At 36.3% G+C, this 20,329-nt stretch overlaps 2 long non-coding RNA genes across 3 annotated transcripts in view; both read left to right on the top strand.

The window, feature by feature from the left end:
• The window catches only part of LOC141542347 (uncharacterized), a 156,316-nt gene extending 144,535 nt beyond the window's left edge, over positions 1–11,781 (top strand). For both annotated transcript variants that reach the window (XR_012482134.1, XR_012482135.1), the window contains 2 exons: positions 9,911–10,027; positions 11,317–11,781. This is a non-coding gene — a long non-coding RNA (uncharacterized LOC141542347). The remainder of the gene's footprint in view (positions 1–9,910; positions 10,028–11,316) is intronic.
• A 5,147-nt stretch (positions 11,782–16,928) lies between these two features.
• LOC141542343 (uncharacterized) overlaps positions 16,929–20,329 on the top strand; it is a 56,980-nt gene continuing 53,579 nt past the window's right edge. Inside the window, exon 1 of the long non-coding RNA XR_012482133.1 lies at positions 16,929–18,964. This is a non-coding gene — a long non-coding RNA (uncharacterized LOC141542343). The remainder of the gene's footprint in view (positions 18,965–20,329) is intronic.

The raw sequence follows: 20,329 nt of genomic DNA, 5'->3' as shown, positions 1-20,329 counted from the left end.
TAGAATCAATTTTGATTCTTTCCCCTAATCGTTCCTTTTGTTTTAAAAAAAAATCCAGCCACACCTGTGACCAAGAGCTGGAAGGGATTGCTTAGAGCTGCCTCATTTTGAAGTGAAATAATATAAGCAATGTTACACAAGTAATAGTCCTGGGAAATTTTTTTTTTAATTAAAGCTTTTTATTTACAAAACATCTACATGATTAATTTTTCAACACTGACCTTTGCAAAGCCTTCTGTTCCAAATTTTCCCTCCTTTCCCCCACCCTCTCCCCTAGATGGCAGGTAATCCAAAACACGTCAAATATGTTAAAATACATGTTAAATCCAATATATGTATAATATTTATACAGTTATCTTGCTGCACAAGAAAAATCGGATCAAGAAGGAAAAAAAAAACAGTAACCCTGGGAATTTGAAGCCATTCACAGACCATGCTACACAAGCACTAAAAGAGGCTTCTTTTCTCTTCCCTTTCTTCCTCTTGCAAGTAAGTAATGCCAGAGTACCAATCCTAGAGGGGACTCGAAGGCCCTCTAGATTACTATTATTTTATGAGAAATTAGGGCCCCGTCACTCTACAGAGGGAAAAGTTTGTCCTGGGTCATGTACCAAAACATTTTGGCCCATTACTTAAGAAGTAGTAACAAGAGCAAAAAAAGAGGATCCTCCTCCCCATGTTGCCTTCAAAATAATCTCTTCTCTGCTCCCCCACACCCCCCTCACCTGAGATTGGAGTCATAATCAGACTGTGACCTTGAGGGTTTAATCCCACTTGAGATCCTAGCTAGATGTCCTTCCCTCCTCCAGTTATATTTTTTCATTCCTTAAAACTTTTTCTGGCCAGTGAATTGAATAGAGCACTGGGCCTATGGACAGAAAGACCTGAGTTCAAATATAGCTTTAGCAAGGTTGAACAAGTTATGGTATATGAATGCTATGGAATATTATTGTTCTGTAAGAAATGACCAACAGGGTGAATACAGAGAGGCCTGGGGAGACTTACATCAACTGATGCTGAGTGAAATGAGCAGGACCAGGAGATCATTGGACATGGCAATATCAATATTATATGATGATCAATTCTGATGGATGTGGTTCTTTTCTCTTTTTTTTAATTTTATAATTATAAAATTTTTTTGGCAGTATATATGCATGAGTAAATTTTTTTTATAACATTATCCCTTGTATTCATTTTTTCCAAATTATCCCCTCCTTCCCTCTATTCCCTCCCCTAGATGACAGTCAATCCCATACATTTTACATGTGTTACAGTATAACCTAGATATAATATATGTGTGTAAATCCAATTTTCTTGTTGTACATTAAGTATTAGATTCCGAAGGTATAAGTAACCTGGATAGATAGACAGTAGTGCTAACAATTTACATTCACTTCCCAGTGTTCCTTCTCTGGGTATAGTTGTTTCTGTCCATCATTGATCAACTGGAAGTGAGTTGGATCTTCTTTATGTTGAAGATATGGATGTGGTTCTTTTTTTTTTTTTTAAATTTTAATTTTATTTTATAATTATAACATTTTTTTGACAGTACATATGCATGGGTAATTTTTTACAACATTATCCCTTGCACTTACTTCTATTCAGATTTTTTCCCTTCCTCCCCCAACCCCCTCCCCCAGATGGCAAGCAGTCTTATATATGTTAAATATATTATAGTATATTCTAGATACAATATATGTGTGTAGAACCGAATTTTTTGTTGCACAGGAAGAATTGGATTCAGAAGGTAAAAATAACAGTTTACATTCATTTCCCAGTGTTCCTTTTCTGGATGTAGCTGGTTCTGTCCGTCATTAATGAATTGGAATTGGATTAGCTCTTCTCTATGTTGAAGAAATCCACTTCCATCAGCATACATCCTCGTACAGTATCATTGTTGAAGTGTATAATGATCTTCTGGTTCTGCTCGTTTCACTCAGCATCAGTTGATGTAAGTCTCTCCAAGCCTCTCTGTATTTCTCCTGTTGGTCATTTCTTATAAAACAATAATATTCCATAACATTCATATACCATAGTTTACCCAACCATTCTCCAATTGATGGACATCCATTCATCTTCCAGCTTCTAGCCACCATGAAAAGGGCTGCCACAAACATTTTGGCACATACAGGTCCCTTTCCCTTCTTTAGTATTTCCTTGGGGTATAAGCCCAGTAGTAGTACGGCTGGGTCAAAGGGTATGCACATTTTGATAACTTTTTGGGCATAATTCCAGATTGCTCTCCAGAATGGTTGGATTCTTTCACAACTCCACCAACAATGCATCAGTGTCCCAGTTTTCCCACATCCCCTCCAACATTCATCATTATTTGTTCCTGTCATCTTAGCCAATCTGACAGGTGTGTAATGATACCTCAGAGTTGTCTTTGCATTTCTCTGATCAATAGTGATTTGTATGGATGTGGTTCTTTTCAACAATGAGATGATTCAGATCAGTTTCAATGATCTTGTGATGAAGAGAGCCATCTACACCCAGAGAGAAGACTGTAGGGACTTTGTGTGGATCACAGCATAGCATTTTCATTTCATGTTTGCTTGCATTGTGTTTTCTTTCTCATTGTTTTTCCTTTTGATTAGATTTTTCTTGTGCAGCATGATAATTGTGGAAATATGTGTAGAAGAATTGCATGTGTTTAACATATATTGGATTTCTTGCTTTATAGGGAAAGGGAGGGAGAAAAAAATTTTGGAACACAAGGTTTTGCAAGAGTGAATGTTAAAAACATCTATGCATATGTTTTGAAAATAAAAAACTTTTATGTATTAAAAAAAAAAACAATTAAAGCCTTAGATGCTTGACCCTATTTGCTTCAGTTTTCTCATCTGTAAAATGACCTGGAGAAAGAAATGACAAATGGCACAGCAGTCTCTTTGCCAAGAAAATCCCAAATTAAGTCATAGAAAATTGGACATAATTGAAATGACTGAACAACAACTATTTCTGACTTAACATTATCCTAGTTACTTGACATCTCCGATTCTCTAAAATCCTAGCTAATTCATTGCTAATAAAGCCACTGAAAATTCACATTATTTGACAAATTAACTAATCGGTAAATATTATAAGTGTTTATTGCTTGTGCTTGTGATATACTGTGCCTAGTATCAGGGATACAGAGAAAGGCACCCCTTATTCCCTAATCTTAAGTGAGAGAGACAACATATACAGCTGTACATACACATACAATCCAGACAGGATAGATGAATGGTGACCTTAAAGAGAAAGGGTTTAGAGCTTGGGAGAACAAAGTGCAGAAGGTGAAATCTGAGCTATCCTAAAGGAAGCCAAAGGTATTAAAAGGTAGAAGAGAGGATAGGAAAATGGTCCGGGCCTGGAGAGCCGCCAGGTGGGAGATAGAGAACTGTGTCTGATAAATAGCAATAAACAACATTTTTTATTTTGTTCTTCAGAACTTTTAGAGCTTTTAAGGCATAAACAAAGGTAGCATCATAGAAGGCACTTTTAAGCAGCATGTTTGTTGTTGATGCAATCAATTGTGTTGATAATTTTCCTCATATTGAACCAGCCTTGTGTTCCTGATATAAGTTCCACTTGGTTGTAGCATATAAGCTTTGTATTATATTACTGCAATCTCCAAGATAATATTTTATTTTAAAAAGTTTTGCCTTAGTAGGTATGTAGGTTTGTTGATATAAGGTATAAGGAAGTGCCTGGGTCTGATAATGTGCATCAGAGACAGAGGTGAATGAGGGGCCACATTTGTGCCAGTGTGTTCAGCATTCACCTTCCAGATATTCTGCAGGGTCAGGGAACTGGCATTTGTGTGAGAGAGTTTAGATGCAGAATTCCTGGACCTGTGGTCAGCATAGAAGCTGAGGATGTGGAAGCCCTTAGAGTTGGATCTCAAGGAGGTTAGGATGGCTTCAGCATCAGAGAAAGCCGGACTATGTAGTCAGACAGCCCTGAGTCTAAGATATGCCTGAGAGCCAGGATCTATCTCTTATTTTGGGGACGATGATGAGAAACGCTTAACAGATATGATATCTGAATTGGCATAGCTCTGAGTCCTCAAGGGATGACAAAGACAAAGAAAAAAAAAAATCTGGAGAGAAACCAGCAGGATCTGAATAGGAGAGATGTAACAAAAACACCTGATCACCATGCAGTTATACCTGGACACAAATCTTTTTATATCATATATATATATTATATGAAATTATCCAGAAGTATGGATCCAGAAGTAAGATAACTTATTGGAACCTAATCTTTCAGGGGCAGAATCTAAGGTTCTAGTGAGAAAAGAATCAGAGTTGAAAAATAAAATGATGGCAATAATGGGTGGAAATGTGAATTTGATTACTAATCATAAGCTAAAGTGGAGCTATTTTGAACATTTATTAACATTTTTCAATTGACAAAAATTTTTTTCTCCTCATTCAAAAAAAAAATACATAACAGAAACCTTCCTTCCTCACTTCTGATTCCAGTAGGCCTCCTTTACTATAACAAATATGTATAATTTAGCAAAACCAATTCCCACATGGGCCACATCCAAAAATTATGCTGCAGTGCCTGAATCTATCATCTCTCTGTCATGCTCTCTTGTAGCATGTTTTACTAGGAGTCTCTGGAAGCATGGCTGGTTATTGTGTTGAATACACATCTCAAGCCTTTCAAAGTTATTTTAAATTTTAATTTTTAATCATATTGATATTGTAGCATAAATTGATCTTCCCAGTTTTTCACTCTGGACAAACTTATATAAGTCTTCTTAGATTTCTCTGAAATCATTCATTTAATCATTTCTTATAAGAGTAATTTTCCATTATTTTCATATACCAAAATTTCCTTAGCCGTTCTTCAATTGATGAATACCCTATTAATTTCCTACTCTTTACCACTCAAAAAGTGATGATAATTTTTTTGGTCTATATAGGTACTTTTCTTCTTTCTACAATATCTTTGGATTATATACTTAGTAAAGGATAAAAATTCAACAACTTAGTGTCTTTTTAGGCATAGTTCCAAATTGCTTTCCAAAATGGCTGTACTGATTCATCGCTCCTCCAACAGTGCATTGTGTCCAATTTTCTACCTCCTCCAACAGTGCATAGTGTCCAGGTTTCTACAGCTCCTTCAACAGTACATAGTGTCCAGTTTTTTACAGCTTTTCCAAGATGTCATTTTCAATATTTGTCATCTTTACTAATCCCATGGGCTTGAAGTAGAATCTCAAAAGCCCCTTAATTTCTCTACTAGTAATTTAGACTTTTTTTTTTCATGTTTCTGGTCATATCTTGAATATCTTTCTTTGGGAAATACCTGTTTTTATATTTTGATAATTTATTAATTGGAGAATAGCTCTTATTTTTGTAATTGAAATTATTCTTTATGAATCTTAGAAATTCTTTGCAAATCATAGAAAAAATAACCTTTGCTGCAAAGAGAAATTTACTGCAAATATATTATTCCAATTAATTTTCCCTTTTACTTTTAGTTACATTTAGCTACATACAATAATACGATATTTGTATTAAACCTTTTAAGTAATCAAAATTATCTATTTTGTCTGCTATGGTATTCTTTTATCACAAAATCTTCCTCTATCCTATGATCTGAAAAGTAGCTTATTTCATGTTCCTATCATTTGTTTATGATATCACTCTTTATGTTGACTAAGTCATACATTCATTTATGGTGAACTTTATCTTTGCTTTTAAGCCATTACCAAATTGCTTTCAAGATTACTTCTTTCCAATATTGTTTTAGATTTGGTTCTTTCCTTCTCTCTTTGTCTCCTTCCCCTTCCTCCTCCCCACTCCTTTCTCTCTACATGATATCCCTTGAGATTCTTGACTTTTTTTTTTTTCTCCACATGATTAAATTCAATTTAATCCTTTGGTAGTTTGATTGGCATGGCACTTAATTAATAAATGAATTTAGGTTGTCTTTTCATTTTTATTATATTGGCTCTCTCCTTCCTGCCCTTGTTGTTCAGCTAGCTGTAGACATCAGACCTGGTTGGTGGCTGAATCACAGCTGTGCTCCAGTGTCAGAGGCACAGATGTCCTATTCACTTCTTCCTCCTCTTTCCCCAGTACACATGTTCAAGCTTGTCACATTGCCTTACCCTTGTCAGTCAGTTACTTCCAAGGACTAGTGCCTTCCTTGGTCCTCATTTGATCTGTGGCCCAGATCTAGAGTATGAGCAAATATGCTGCTAGTTGGCCCCTATTTTTACTTCTCATACAGCATCAAGACCCTCCCTCCTGGATCTTTTCTTACCTTAGTATGCTTCCTCAAACCTGTTCATTAAGCTGGAAAGCTTCAAACAGTGACTTTCTAGACAAACCTTGTTCCCATTTTCAAAGACTTGTCTCCCTGTGCTGATCTGGGGTAGGAAAAATTTAATCAACATAGGAACTACACTTTAAAAAAATTTTTTTTAAAAATTAATAATAGCTTTTTATTTTCAAAATATATGCAGAGATAGTTTTCAATATTCATCCTTGCAAAAACTTGTGTTCCAAATTTTTTCTTCCTCCTCTCCCTCCAACCTCTTTCCCTATATAGCAAGTAATCCAATATAAGTAACACGTGCAATTCTTCTGTACATATTTTATACAATTATTATGCTGCACAAGAAAATCAGATCAAAAAGGGAAAAAAATGAGAAAGAAAAAAAAGAAGCAAACAACAACAAAAAATGGTAAAAATACTATATTTTGATCCACACTCATCCCCCACAATCCTCTCTTTCGGTGCAGATGGCTCTCTCCATCACAAGTCTGTTGGAACTGGCCTGAATCATCTCATGGTTGAAAAGAACAAGAAACATCAGAATTGATCATCATATAGTATTGTTGTTGCCATATACAATGATCTCTTGATACTACTCATTTCACTCAGCATCAGTTCATGCAAGTCTTTCCAAGCCTCTCTGAAATCATCCTGCTGGTCATTTCTTAGAATATTAATATTCCATAACATTCATATATTATAACTTATTCAGCCATTCCCCAATTAATGGGCATCCACTCAAGTTTCCAGTTTCTTGCCATGACAAAAAGGGCTGCCACAAACATTTTTGCACATGTGGTTCTTTCCCCTTTTTTATGATCTCTTTGGGATATAGACCTAGTAGAGACATTGCTGGTTCAAAGGGTATGCAGTTTGATAGCCCTTTGGACATAGTTCTAAATTGCTCTCCAGAATGGTTGGTTCAAGTGACTACATTTTTTCAAGGAGTTTTTTAATGGATAGTTCTTGAGACAGAGAAGTTCCAGAGTTATAATTGACCATCAAACACATGAGTAAGAAAAAAAACATTAGTTTTTCTTACTCATTTTCTTACTGGCAGTTTCCTAGGTGTGTCAACCCTCCCCATTATAGTATATTGATGGACCGGAGTAACCAAGATTTATGTGTGAACTGTGATGAACATATTATTCATGACTCTCTTTGATATACAGTGTGTCATTGAAGACTTAGTACAGTTTAAAATTTATCATATTTGTTAGTTTTATTAGTTTTTTAAAGTAAATTATTAAGATTTAAAAATGTCTTTATTGTGAATTGCTGGTCGGGCAAGCAGAAATTCACTAGTTGGGGTTCAAGATCTTAAGTAGTGAGTAGGGTGTGTGTATGTCCTTAAGACAAGGTTACCCCTAGAATCCTGAGAGAATTTGTGCCATGTGGTGGTGGTTTTTTTTTTCAGAGAAACTAAGCCTTCCACTGTAAGAGCAGGCTGGAATGATTAAGACAAGCTAGAAAGAACCTAGAGTACTAGGGATTCTATGGATTTTGGGGGCATTATCTAGAATTCATCTGGGAAGGGGCAGAAATTGATATTGAATGTACAGCCAAGGATAAAAGTAAGCATCAAAAATAGAATTACACATACACACACACACATACATAATTGCCACCACTACCACAAGAATAACAATCTTATAGAGATCTTTCTATGGCTAACATCTAACTAAATACCCACGTGCACAAGAAGAACACACAGAATCTACAATTACTTAAAGACACTTTGGGAAGGAGCACTTACTTTTCTTTCCTAATATTCTTGACCAGAAATACAACCTCTGATACAGAAAGAAATATATTCTTAGTCCTCCTTTAGTTTCTTTTCCATTTGGTAAATCTTCAGAATTTTCAACAAAATGACAACTTCTCTTTACCTTCAAACTTCTTGGATTAGCAATGGTAAAGAAAGACTAGTTTAGAAAAACAAGATACTAAATCCTAGTTGAATTCTTGTTTGGATTATGTAAAGATTTTCTTTCATTTGAAAACCAGTTAACTCTGGCCTGGAGGGCATGTGTATGAGATTATCTGGAATTTAGTTTTTTCTATCTTCAGTTTTCTGGTCATGTGATGAAATTCACTGGAGATGTTTGTCAACAAGCATAGCACTCCATTGTGGAGAATCCAGTGGGATCTTTCCCATTGCCAAGTCTCTAAAGAGAGCCCTAGTATCATCATGGAACAGAATTTATGATATTTTTGTAACCCAACTCATTCTTGATAATTCCTTTCCCCCCCTGTATTATCCCATAACTTGTGAAAAAAACAGACAAAAAAAACAAAACAAAACAAAAACAAAAACAAAACAACCCAAGTTTCTCAGTTACTTGATAGCATGCTGCATTAGGGATGATCCAACTTCCCAAGGATAAGTTGTATAAATTGGTGGTTTTTAAAAAATACACTGTTGAAATTATTTTAGAAAATTTATAATTTGGGATAAAGTATCTGGTTTTGCAGTCAAAATTGCTTAGAACAAGAATTAAAGTGCTATAGAAATACAGGAATTAAAATGCTATATTTTGGAAAGAAGTGAAAAGAAGGAAGAAAGAAGGGGAGAAATAGAGCAGGGAAGGAAGGAAGGGAGGGAGAGAAAGAGGAAGGGATGGAAGAAGGAAGAAAGGAAGGAAGGAAGAAAGGAAAGAAGGAAGAAAGGAAGGAAGGAAGAAAGGAAAGAAGGAAGAAAGGAAGGAAGGAAGAAGGGAGAGGAGAGGAGAGGAAAAGGAGAGAGAAGAGAAGAGAGGAAGAGAGAGGAGAGGAGGAGAAAGGGAGGAAGGGAAAAAGTGAATGACAGAGGGAAGAAAGAAGGGAAGTAGAGAATGAATTCTGATGACGGCTAAATATTTAATCAGGTCAAAATTTAGTATCTTGTTTTTCTAAACTAGTCTTTCTTTACCATTGCTAATCCAAGAAGTTTGAAGGTACAGAGAAGTTGTCATTTTGTTGAAAATTCTGAAGATTTACCAAATGCTGAACGAGCTAGTTTTCATATAAAATGGAGTCATTTAATAATACAGCATTATGTAAAAGGATGATTCATACAACAAACTAATTTTAGTGGAAGGAATTAGCTACTAGTCCCAACTAGGCACTGGGCCTAGAGTCAGTTTGATTTGGGTTCAAATCCTGCCTCAGACACTTACTGTGTGACCCTAGGCAAGTCATCATTCGAGGAAATTTGAGCTGGAGGAGGAAAATACCAAACCACTCCAGTATCTTTACCATAAAAGCCCCAGAGTTAGAGATGACTGAACACCATTATCCATTGTTGGAGGAATGTTGTGTTTCATTGTCCTTGTGAGCTCATTTTGAGACTTTTAGTTTCACAGATAGCTCTTTCTAGAACAGATTGGACAAATAGATGGAAAGTTGAACTCATTTTCCCTAAGCTCTTTGAGTACAAATGAGCACTGACCTGAATAGAATATGCTAATAATGAGAGAAGAGGTCAGTAAAAACAGCAATTGTTCTTTGTTCTGTGTTCTTAAAGCGGGAAGATTATTTAATCTCATTTTATAAATAAGGAAACAAGTCTTAGAAAAGTGATCAGCCCAGCCTTTGAGAACCAGAACTGCTACTATAATCTGTTTCCCATTTCTGTTTCTTTTATCAGGAGTCTTACCATTTTGTCTTGGGGAATTTGTCAAATGGAAAGCATCACAAAGGCTAGGACTGCAGTGAGCAAGTGAGCAATCTTGTGTTCAAATCCTGCCCTGCTGAGTCATCCTGTGTAAGTCACTTAACCCATTTGCTTCAGTTTCATCTGGAAAATGATCTGGAAAAGGAAATGGCAAACTAATCCAGTATCTTTGCCAAGAAAACCCCAAATGGGGTCACAAATTTCAGGAAACTGAATAATAACAAAAATTAGAATATAAACTGCCTTGGTGCTATAATACTGTTTTAATATGGATAGAGTCTTTTTTTAGTCATTCATTTACCATTTCTTGATAACTAATAAGTTGATTAGTGGATTGAAGCTGGTCCTTAATTTTGAAACCTTTTTTCTGCAAATAACTGAATCACTTATCATTTATCTATATATCAGAGAAACTTATGTTTAAAAATGTTATTATTTTCTTATTAAAGCTTATTATTTTCAAAACATATGCATGGATAATTCTTCAGCATTGATCCTTGCAAAACATTGGGTTCCCAAATTTTTCCCTCCCTTTCCCCTCCCTTCTCCCCTAGATGGCAAGTAATCCAATATATGTTAAACATGTTTAAAAATGTTAAATCCAAAATATATATACGTATTTATACAGTTATCATGCTGCACAAGAAAAATCAGATCAAAAAGGAAAAAAAAATGAGAAAAAAATGCAAACCAACAATAGAAAGAATGAAAATGTTATGTTGTGATCCACACTCAGTTCCCACAGTCCATCAGAGGGACTTTTGATGTCACTTTTGGCTTAGCATAGATCTCTGTCTGTTGTGTCTAGCAGAAAAGCAAAGACAAAAAGGATGCCTGATTGGCTGGTTGAAATTATAATTGCATTTTCTTCTCCTGTGGCATTTTGACTACATTAAATCTTACTGACATTTTAATCTAATCTCTCTTTGAATCAGTTTCTTAATATGTAAATTGAAGATAATTAGGCTTTTATTCCTCTTTGTTGGAAAAAATTGATCACACCTATTGAAATAATTGAGACGTCATGGATAAGATTTTATTTCTCCTCCTCCCCACCCCCAAATTAATATTACTTGCATAGATGTACCGGTACCTTGGAGTCAATGACATAAATACAGAACAAATATTACTAATTTAATCCCTCCCTGTCCATTGTGGCTTAGTGTTTCTTTGAAGTTTATGGGAGCTTCAAGGTAATTTAAATGGCTCTGGGATTGATTGCTAAGAATAGAATTAGACTAAGTACTAGAGATTGTCCAGTGATACAAGCAAAATAAAGAACAAAGGAGCTTAGCCTTTCATTTTTATTTTTACTTTCATTTTTGTGTGGTAAGGACTTGGTAAAGAAAGAACCTAAAATTTATTGTTTATCTTTTAAGGCATGTTGGCCCAGCTGTTTCAGAAAAGAAAGAGTGGCAATACTCTAACTAGAGGAAAAACATGGCGGCAGACATTACCTTCAACAAGTAACAAACTATAGCAACTTGGTGAAGAAACAATGAATGATAGCTTCAAGATACAGAGAAGCAACTGCAGATGTGGAAACTGGATGGAATGCCAGCAGCAAAGAACCCTACTAAAGCTTTGGGGAGGAAACACTGACAATCAGTGAGGAAATTCAGGTTACCATGAGACAGAACTGCCAAAAGCAATCCACTCATGATACAACCCTTCCTCACATCAGAACATGAGTTATCTAAAGACTGTTTCTTCTCTACTTCTACTGAAATCTGTGATATTTTACCTTTTGGGCTATGGGGGACTGAGAATGTATCCATTGATTACTTTCTCCCACTATTTGCTTTTTGCTTCTGTCCTAATTAAATGCTTTATTGTTTGATTTATTTCCTCTTGATTTTCTGATGGTATAGTCATTGAATGAAGGCTTAAATCCTATTTGTTTAATTATGATTAACCAAGAGATTCTACACTGAACTTTGGTGAACTCTAAGGTATTCCATATTTATACAGGACATGCTACATTTACATGGGAAAATATAAAATATTGATAGTTTCTGAGGGGAGAGAGTATCTGTAACTTTTGTAATTAAAGGAGTAATGCATCTCCATTTGACTGAAGGAAGAAAATAACTTCCTCCTTATCTTCCTCTGACTCTAGTAGCCATTATGAATAAAAAAGGGGGAGGAATGGAATTTTAATGGGAGTTATGCTAATCCAAACAACTCCATCAGGGTAGGGCCTATTTGCTGAAAAATGGCAATTCCTGATTTTTTTGTCTGATATCCTATCCAAGATCAAAATGGAAAACTAGACTAAAAGCTTTTGTAAATTCTGTGGCTACTTTACATTGAGAGATTATATTAGAACTAGAAAGTCAGAAATCAAGGCATTTAGAGACAGCTATGTAATTAGCTCTCTTTTTTCTCATGGCAGAGATAATTGGGACAATTCTTTTGCTTCTAAATCTTTAGTTGATATGCTGACTACGGATAAACTGGTTAGTAGATTAAAAGCCAATGTATAAAATGGAATCCTTGACAAATCATTCTTGCTTTCATAATATGTAAAAATATAACAACACACTATATTTGGGATACCAACTGAATTTATTAATAGACTAATATGCCCTATACTTGAAAATAATCACTTTTAAGAGCTAAGAAAAGTTTGCAAAAGAAGCATCATGCCATTAAAGGGAGATGGCAGGATTTTATATCTAGACCTGATTTCAAATTCTAGCTTTACCACTTATTGTCTCTGTGACCTTGGATGTGCCACTTACAGTTTATTGGTCTCTGCTTCCTTATTTGTAAACCGAGAGATTTGTACTAGATGATATCTAAGTACTCTTCTATTTATAAATCTAAGATCTTAGCATATTAGGACAGAGAAATAGTTAACATTTTTTGTTATTTCTACTACAAAAAAGAAAGAAAGGGGAAAGGGAAAGACAGCCAAAAAGGGGAAAAGCACAGAGCAATGGTATTTTAGAGGAAGGGAAGAAAATATAGGGATCACATGCAGGGGGATTAAAAATAAATTTAACTAAGGCACTCTTTAACTCAATGTATTGCTGTTCTTAATTGGCTGCTAAATAAATGACAACACATTTAAACAATTTAGCAATTACAGCCAAGATTGTTGTACTGTTTTCAATAGTTAGATTAAACTGATACAATTACAATAATAATGGTTTCTGGCTGAAGGAAGCACTTTTTTCAATTGCCAGTGGAAAATAAAATACAGACATCATGGTAACTCTAACATCAAACTTTGTCTTTTCCTTTTCTTTTTGCTCTTTATACTGCAGAAATCTGGAGTGAATCAGAATTTGATTTATCAGAATCTTCAATTAACGGGACTTTTAAAATAGTGCTTTAAAAAAAGTAAATAAGCAAACATTAAGTGTTAAGGACCATGCCTAAGTGAAGGGGCAGGTCAATTCTCTGAGAGCCTCCACACCTGTAGATCATAACATCTGAAGGAGTTGCAAAGCAGCCTTTACTGACACAGGTGTTCCTTCTGGACGGGAATGAAATAAATTGGAGGCAAAGGGAAGAGGAAAGAGGTCGGAGTACGCAACTGCCTCTCAGTGGAGGGTCAGAGAACAGCAACTGCCTTTCAGTTTCCCTGTATTCTCATTCTCCTCTCACTAGAAGAGATCCATTCTACAGGTCTGAATTGGATCCCCAACGGCCACTGGCAGGTGACTCCTGTATCCCAACAATTAGGTATAGTGGTTTGGCCCACTCTGACTTACTCTCTCATGGGCTGTATCTCCTTTCAGGATTGTAGAGTATTCTGTAGGTTTTAGATGACTTCATGTGGCTTGAACCCTGAGTTTCTCCCAGCTTGTTAGGGAATCTATAACCAGCACCCCAGTTTTACTTAACCATTGTACACAAGGTATTTTTTTTTTTTTTTTTTTTAATAAAAAAGGACTTTAATTCCACAGACATAGGAATATTGACTAGACTAAACTGTGGGTGAATGGAACTGAACAGAGCTGGCTAGAGATAGGAGAGTCAGGAATCAAACAGAAGTTTAATTTCAAAGAGAGGAAAATGACTTGCAAGCAAGAGACAGATTAGACATGAGCCAGGGCCCCTCTCCTAGTAGAGAAACCTGCTACAGTGCGATTTATAGACTTGTGGCTAGACAAAAAGTCAAAAAAGTATTATGGAGCAGCAAAAGAGAGGCAAGATCATCATGTGACAAAGTCTGCTTTGGCAGGGCTACCTGTAGGTGAGCTTAGGGAGCCCAGGGTTGTTAAGCCAAACTTAGGGCACAGCTTGCTTGATGGCCCTTAGCTCTGAATATCCTAATATCTTGGAAGGAAGAACAAACTTAAAAACATTTTCTCCAACACCCCCCTCACCTCAGTCTCTGGTGGTGGGCAAGGAATTATATAATGAATTATACAATTATACAATTCATAATGCGGTAGTTAGTCAGTAGTCTTAGCTTGCGGTGCTGATCTCAAAGATAATAAATCCAGACAACAAGCATTGCCTTAGCTAGGGAAAGGTAGGAATCTTGACATGGCTTTCTTGAGCTATCTCATATAATAGTAATCTATTCCATCACTTTCCAAATGAGGAAATTAATAGTGAGCCCAGACAAAGAAAAACTTAAGACAGCCAAGGTATTTTGTAATTTGGAAAATATATTTTACTCTGGCAGGACGGATTCATCAAATGAGAGTTCCATCCCGAATGTAACTTGAGACAAGCCTTATAAGCAATTTTTGGTCAGTTCTGTTATCACGCTTTGACAATGAACAGGGACTCACTTTATGTACATAGAGAGAAGATAGGGACTTGCAAGATGTATGGGCAATATACAAGGACAGATGTTTAACATAGACTATTTGGAATAGATGAGGGTTATCGATCATGTTCCTATGGAATAAACATGCCTCAGACCTCTAGGCAAATGAATTTCCTTTGCTCTAGCTGGATAAACATTTCAAAGGGAACTGGGCCCTAAGGCTGTGGAGGAGGGGAGGGGAGGCCAATCCTTTGTCCATTTCAATAGAAGTTTAAGTGACTCAAATCTAGATAGATAGAAGTTACTTCCCATCTCCAGTTTTCCCTCCTTAGCTCAGTACAATCTTTTTTTTTTCCCCCCATAAAGATCTAGTTAGGTTATTTACCAGTTTAACAATCTTCAATTGTTCCCTCTACCTGAGTAAAGTCTGAAATTTTTTGCCTATAATTCAAGGCCTTCTGTGACCTAGCGTTAATCTTTTTTAGCCATAGTTCAAGCACACACACGGCATTTTCATACCTTTATTTCTTTCCTCAAGAATGTTGCATGTTGCCTGTTCTTCCCTCCCCTCCTTTAAACCTATTAAGTTCATATCCAACCTTTAAAACTAAACTCACATGGCATCTTTTCCAGGAAAAAAAAAAAAAAAGTCTGTTTCCCTCAGTTGTTACTAATCTTTCTCTGTAGGTTTCAAATAGCATTTTTCTATGAATCTCTCTGATGTATTTATCTTATTGTGTATTATAACCATATATGTTTCTATCTTATTCACTAATAAAATTGGAAGGTCCTGGAAGCCAAGGATCAATCTTTCTCCCCATGGTGCTCTTTATAGATGCTTAAATAACTGTGTTCTGCTTGGTTGACTTCAATTTATCATGTCATCCCTTCAACCTACTAGCCTTTATCTTTTATCCCCTCTAAAACTTAACTCCTAGAATGAAACTCACTTATTACTTCATCTTCCATGTTCTTCTCAATTCCTTGCTGTCTGAATTTTTATTGAGCTATAATCAATGTGACCAATGCTTTCTTAAATAAATGATTTTTTTTCTCATTCCTCATTCCCATGAAAACCCTCTGTAGCTTTTGACTCTGTCAACTACCTTCTCCTCTGGGATACTCTCTTCTCAATTGAGATTCCTTCTATGAGACTGCCTTTCATGCTTCTCCCGTAGTCTCCTTCGTCCTGGATTATTATCTTATTTCTTCTAATAACAAAGTATGAGCATACCTTTAGATTCTGCCATAGGTCCTTTTTCTTTCTATACCCTTCATTTTCTAAGTGATTTCACCAGGTCCTATTGTTTCCATTATGATATTTTTGCAGTTAAAAGTCCTAAATTTATGTATCCAGTTTAAGATGCTTATGGGATTACCAACTGCCTTGCTAGCCATCACCTCACCCTCAAATGGACATGATTATATTTTCCCCACACCTGTCCCTCCTTCCATCTTCTCTCTTTTGTGTTGATGAGGGCATAGCCCCCTTTAAGATTCCTTGTTTGATCTACGACTTCCTTTGGGACTGATCTTTGATTACAAGATCTTGTCAAACCAGTTTGGGCTGTCTGAGCTGGCTTGGATTTTCTCAAACCCCAACTATCTGCTCAGGTTTCCCCAAAACAGTTTCTTCCTTATCTGAAAAGCCCGCCAAGAACCTGCTCTGCCCATATGCACCTTCAAGCAGATAAAAACAGCAAAGGTAGAATCATCTGTTGTCAGAGAGTTAAAAGATGCCAGCAATGATGCTTTGCATCAGAGACTCTCTGTCCCACCACTTTCAGCGTATATCTTCCTCTATCTAATGCCTTTTACTAACCAGACTTTAACCTTGCTTCCAAACCTTGCAATAAACCTCTTTTTATCAATCTAGGTTTTCGGGCTTGTAAATAAATTTACAGGGGACTCTTGCTGCCACTAGACCTGATTTAACTTTGTATCCTTGCGTCGAATCCTAAGGGGTTGCAGGGGAGCTCCATGTGATTCCCTGTACCCCAATCCTAGACCTCACTAGACCTCAATTAATCCTATTGAGGCATATATCTCATCATTTGGTTCCCTGTTACCTCTTCAATGGTACGACCTTTCTTCTGGCCATGTAGGTTTTCAATCTCTTAGTCTCTCTCTCACTCTCTCCACTCTCTCTCACTCTCTCTCTCACTCTCTCTCCACTCTCTCTCCACTCTCTCTCCACTCTCTCTCCACTCTCTCTCCACTCTCTTTCCACTCTCTCTCCACTCTCTCTCCACTCTCTCTCCACTCTCTCTCTCACTCTCTCTCTCACTCTCTCTCCACTCTCTCTCCACTCTCTCTCCACTCTCTCTCCACTCTCTCTCCACTCTCTCTCCACTCTAGACCCACCCAACTCAAACATTGTCAGGTCTTGTTAATTTGACTGATAACTTCCATCCTCTCTGATCCTTTCTCTTCATTTCCATGAACTTCACTCTAGTCAACTTTCATCCTCTCACTGTTATGATAACTTACTTGATCTCCTTTCTACAATTCAGCTAAGTGAAGTAGTGAATAGAGTATTTGATTTGGAACCAGAAAGACTCATCTTCATGAGTTCAAATATTGCCTCAGACACTGATTAACTCTGTGATCCTGTGTAAGTCATTTAAACCTCTATAAAATAAACTGGAGAAGGAAATAACAAGGCACTCAATATCTCTTTCAAGAAAATCCCAAGTAGAGTCATGAAGAGTTGGATGTGACTGAGATGACTGAACAAACAATAACAACCATGACATTCCCACAATTAAATATCTTCAATGGTTCCCCACCTTTCATTTTATTATTATGATTATAGCTTTTTATTGATAAAACATATGCATGGGTAATTTTTCAACATTGACCCTTGCAAAAACTTCTGTTCCAAATTTTCTCCTGATCCCCACTTCCTCCTCTAGATGGCAGGCAGTCCCATACATGTTAAATATGTTAAAGTATATGTTAAATACAATACATGTATACATATTTGTACAGTTATCTTGTTGCATAAGAAAAATTGGATTTAGAAAGAAGGTAAAAATAACCTGGGAAGAAAAACAAAAATGCAAGCAAACAATAAGAGTGTGGGCCACACTCACCACCCATCTTTCATTTTTATTTTACTTTATATTGCATTTATATTTACCTTACTTTACCTTATCACAACAAAATACATTGCTATTTTACATTTTGTTGCTGGTAATCTGTTGACTACTTCTAATTTATCCTATATATAGCATTTTTGTTCATTGTTGTTGTCTATTGTCTCCTCCAATATACTCTGAGAGCTTCTTGAAAGCAGGGATTGTCTAAAGCCTTTCTTTACATTTTATTACAGTGCTTTGTCTTAATAAATATAAAACTGACTGTAGGATAAAATACAAAATGCTCCACAATATATTTCCCATTTACACTTTTAAGTCTGTTTTTATTATTTCCTTTTATGTATTCTTAGTTTCAGTTAAACTGAATTTACAACTGTTCCCCACATGCAACATTCCATTGCTCAGCACTGTATATTTGTTCAGGTGAATGCCAAGGTCTAGACCATACTCCCTCTTCACCGTCGACTCCAGTTCACGTGATACCTTTTATACAAGGACTTTTAAGCTTGCCCAATTATTAAGAGTTTTTTCCATTTTAGAATTATTTTAAATTATTACATACATTTTTGAATATATGTTGCATTTCTTCTCTTCTCAACCTTCAAATGAATGTAAATTCCTTGACATCAGGAGCTATTTGGCTATTTTTGAATATTTGATTCCTAGCAGAAGACTTGACTCAACATAAGTAAATGATAAGTGCCTTTGAATTGAATTGGCAATAGAGATTGGGTTTGAGGCCTTCAAACTAACTCTGGGATTATTAGGTCTCTTGTTAAATTTTCAGTGTGAAGAGAGAATTCTAAGAAGATGGAGGAGGAGGTCAGAAAATTTTCGACTCTCCAATTTTCCTCCATCAAAAAAAGAACATTGCCTCAAAGAACAGAAATAAATCTAGTATAAAGCAGTTGTTCTTCTAAGACAATTTGAGAACACCCCAAGAAAGATCCATCCTTCAGGGGCAGAGGTTCATTGATTTGAGTCAAGTGCAAATATTTTCAGGCCGATTCTGCAGAATGAACAAACAACAAGCCCTAGGAGCAGTTGAATTGAGAGGCAGCCTCAGCCTTAAGGAACTCTCATCTGGCACAGTTTGGAGATTAGATGGCTGAGAAGAAGATGGAAGTGCCTTCCACTTTGCTCACTTGATGCAGCCTGGACTGTGGCTAGGGGGAGAAGGAGCTAGCACGTCTGGTGAGTGCAGTTGTGAGAGGTGGGAACCCTGTTGGTATGGGCACTTGCAAGAGAGCAGAGTCCCTGGCTTCAGTTTTGGGGCAGAGAAGACAGAACTAGGGACTTTCAGGGAGCAAGATTATTTGCTGGACAGTGTGGCTGGACATCCATGGCTCAGGAGTGGAGAGAAGAGCCCAAAGTTGAGTCCCAGGACAGACTTTAGAAAATAACAGTAGAAGGACCCCAGACTTGGGGCATCATTCCCCTTATCTCAGGACAACAACTTGATTACACTTTAACTGCTAAAACCAAAATAAGACAATAAGGTAAATGAGTAAGCAAAGGAGAAAGAACGCAACCATAGACACTAATTACAGGAATAGAGAAAATCTGGGTTTATGTTCAGAGGAAGATAAAGGAGCTTAAAAAAAAAAAAAAGCTACTTCTTTTTCAATGAGAAATGTCAAATGATCCCCAACACAAAAACAGTTCTTGTAGGAACTCCAAAAGGACTTTAAAAATCAAATAAGAGAGGGAGATCTAGAGGGGAAAAAAGATAAACTTTCAATGTGAGCATTTATATTTCAACAAATGTTATAAATCAGTTCTTGGTTTATTGTTTTCTTGGTTGTCTAAACTTAAGAAAATAATGGTGACTGTGTTAATGATAAAGATCCAACTGAGGCATGTGTGGTTGTTACTCCCAGTCACTCTGAAAACTAGTTGTTAAACATTTATAAGCACACTACTAAGTGACAATAGGCTTCTGAATAAGTTATGAAAGTATTGTTATCCTCATTATCAGATTTATTTTTTTAGTCTGCACACTATTATGTATTTTAGTATATTTGTAATTTGTTGCTGATTCTTTGGTTTTTGGTTTAGAGATGTCATAGGTGATTCTGGGATGTATTTATCTTTCATCTTTGATAAGGCAATCCAAGCTGTCTCACAGCATAAATCATAGGATCTTAAAAAGCAGTCACTGTTTTGCTATTTGCTTCCTAACGTGGCTTTTCTTCATACCTTCTGATCCAGATACAGAATGATATGGTAGCTTAGTTGAGTATTTTCACATGGATAAACTGCCATATAATTCATTATAATAGACAGACTGGGCTAAAAAAGAATCCCTGGACTTTAACATCAAGACTGTCAGGGATAAAGATTGAAGGGCATTTGTGAAGCCATGTAACAGAACCCAATATCTTCCTTCATTCTTTGTTTGGCTCAAGCCTATAAGTATCTCACTTTTATACAACCTGAAATCACCTTTTCTCCAATGATGCTCGGCTGGTTGATAAAATTCTACCTAGTGAGCTTAGTTAGACCTCAGATAGTAGACATAGCGTATTATATAGGATGCACTTATAATCTTTCCAGGGT

Source organism: Sminthopsis crassicaudata, chromosome 5 (genome assembly GCF_048593235.1).
Source record: "Sminthopsis crassicaudata isolate SCR6 chromosome 5, ASM4859323v1, whole genome shotgun sequence".
NCBI classification, from domain to species: domain Eukaryota; kingdom Metazoa; phylum Chordata; class Mammalia; order Dasyuromorphia; family Dasyuridae; genus Sminthopsis; species Sminthopsis crassicaudata.
This window is presented reverse-complemented; position numbering and strand designations above follow the sequence as displayed.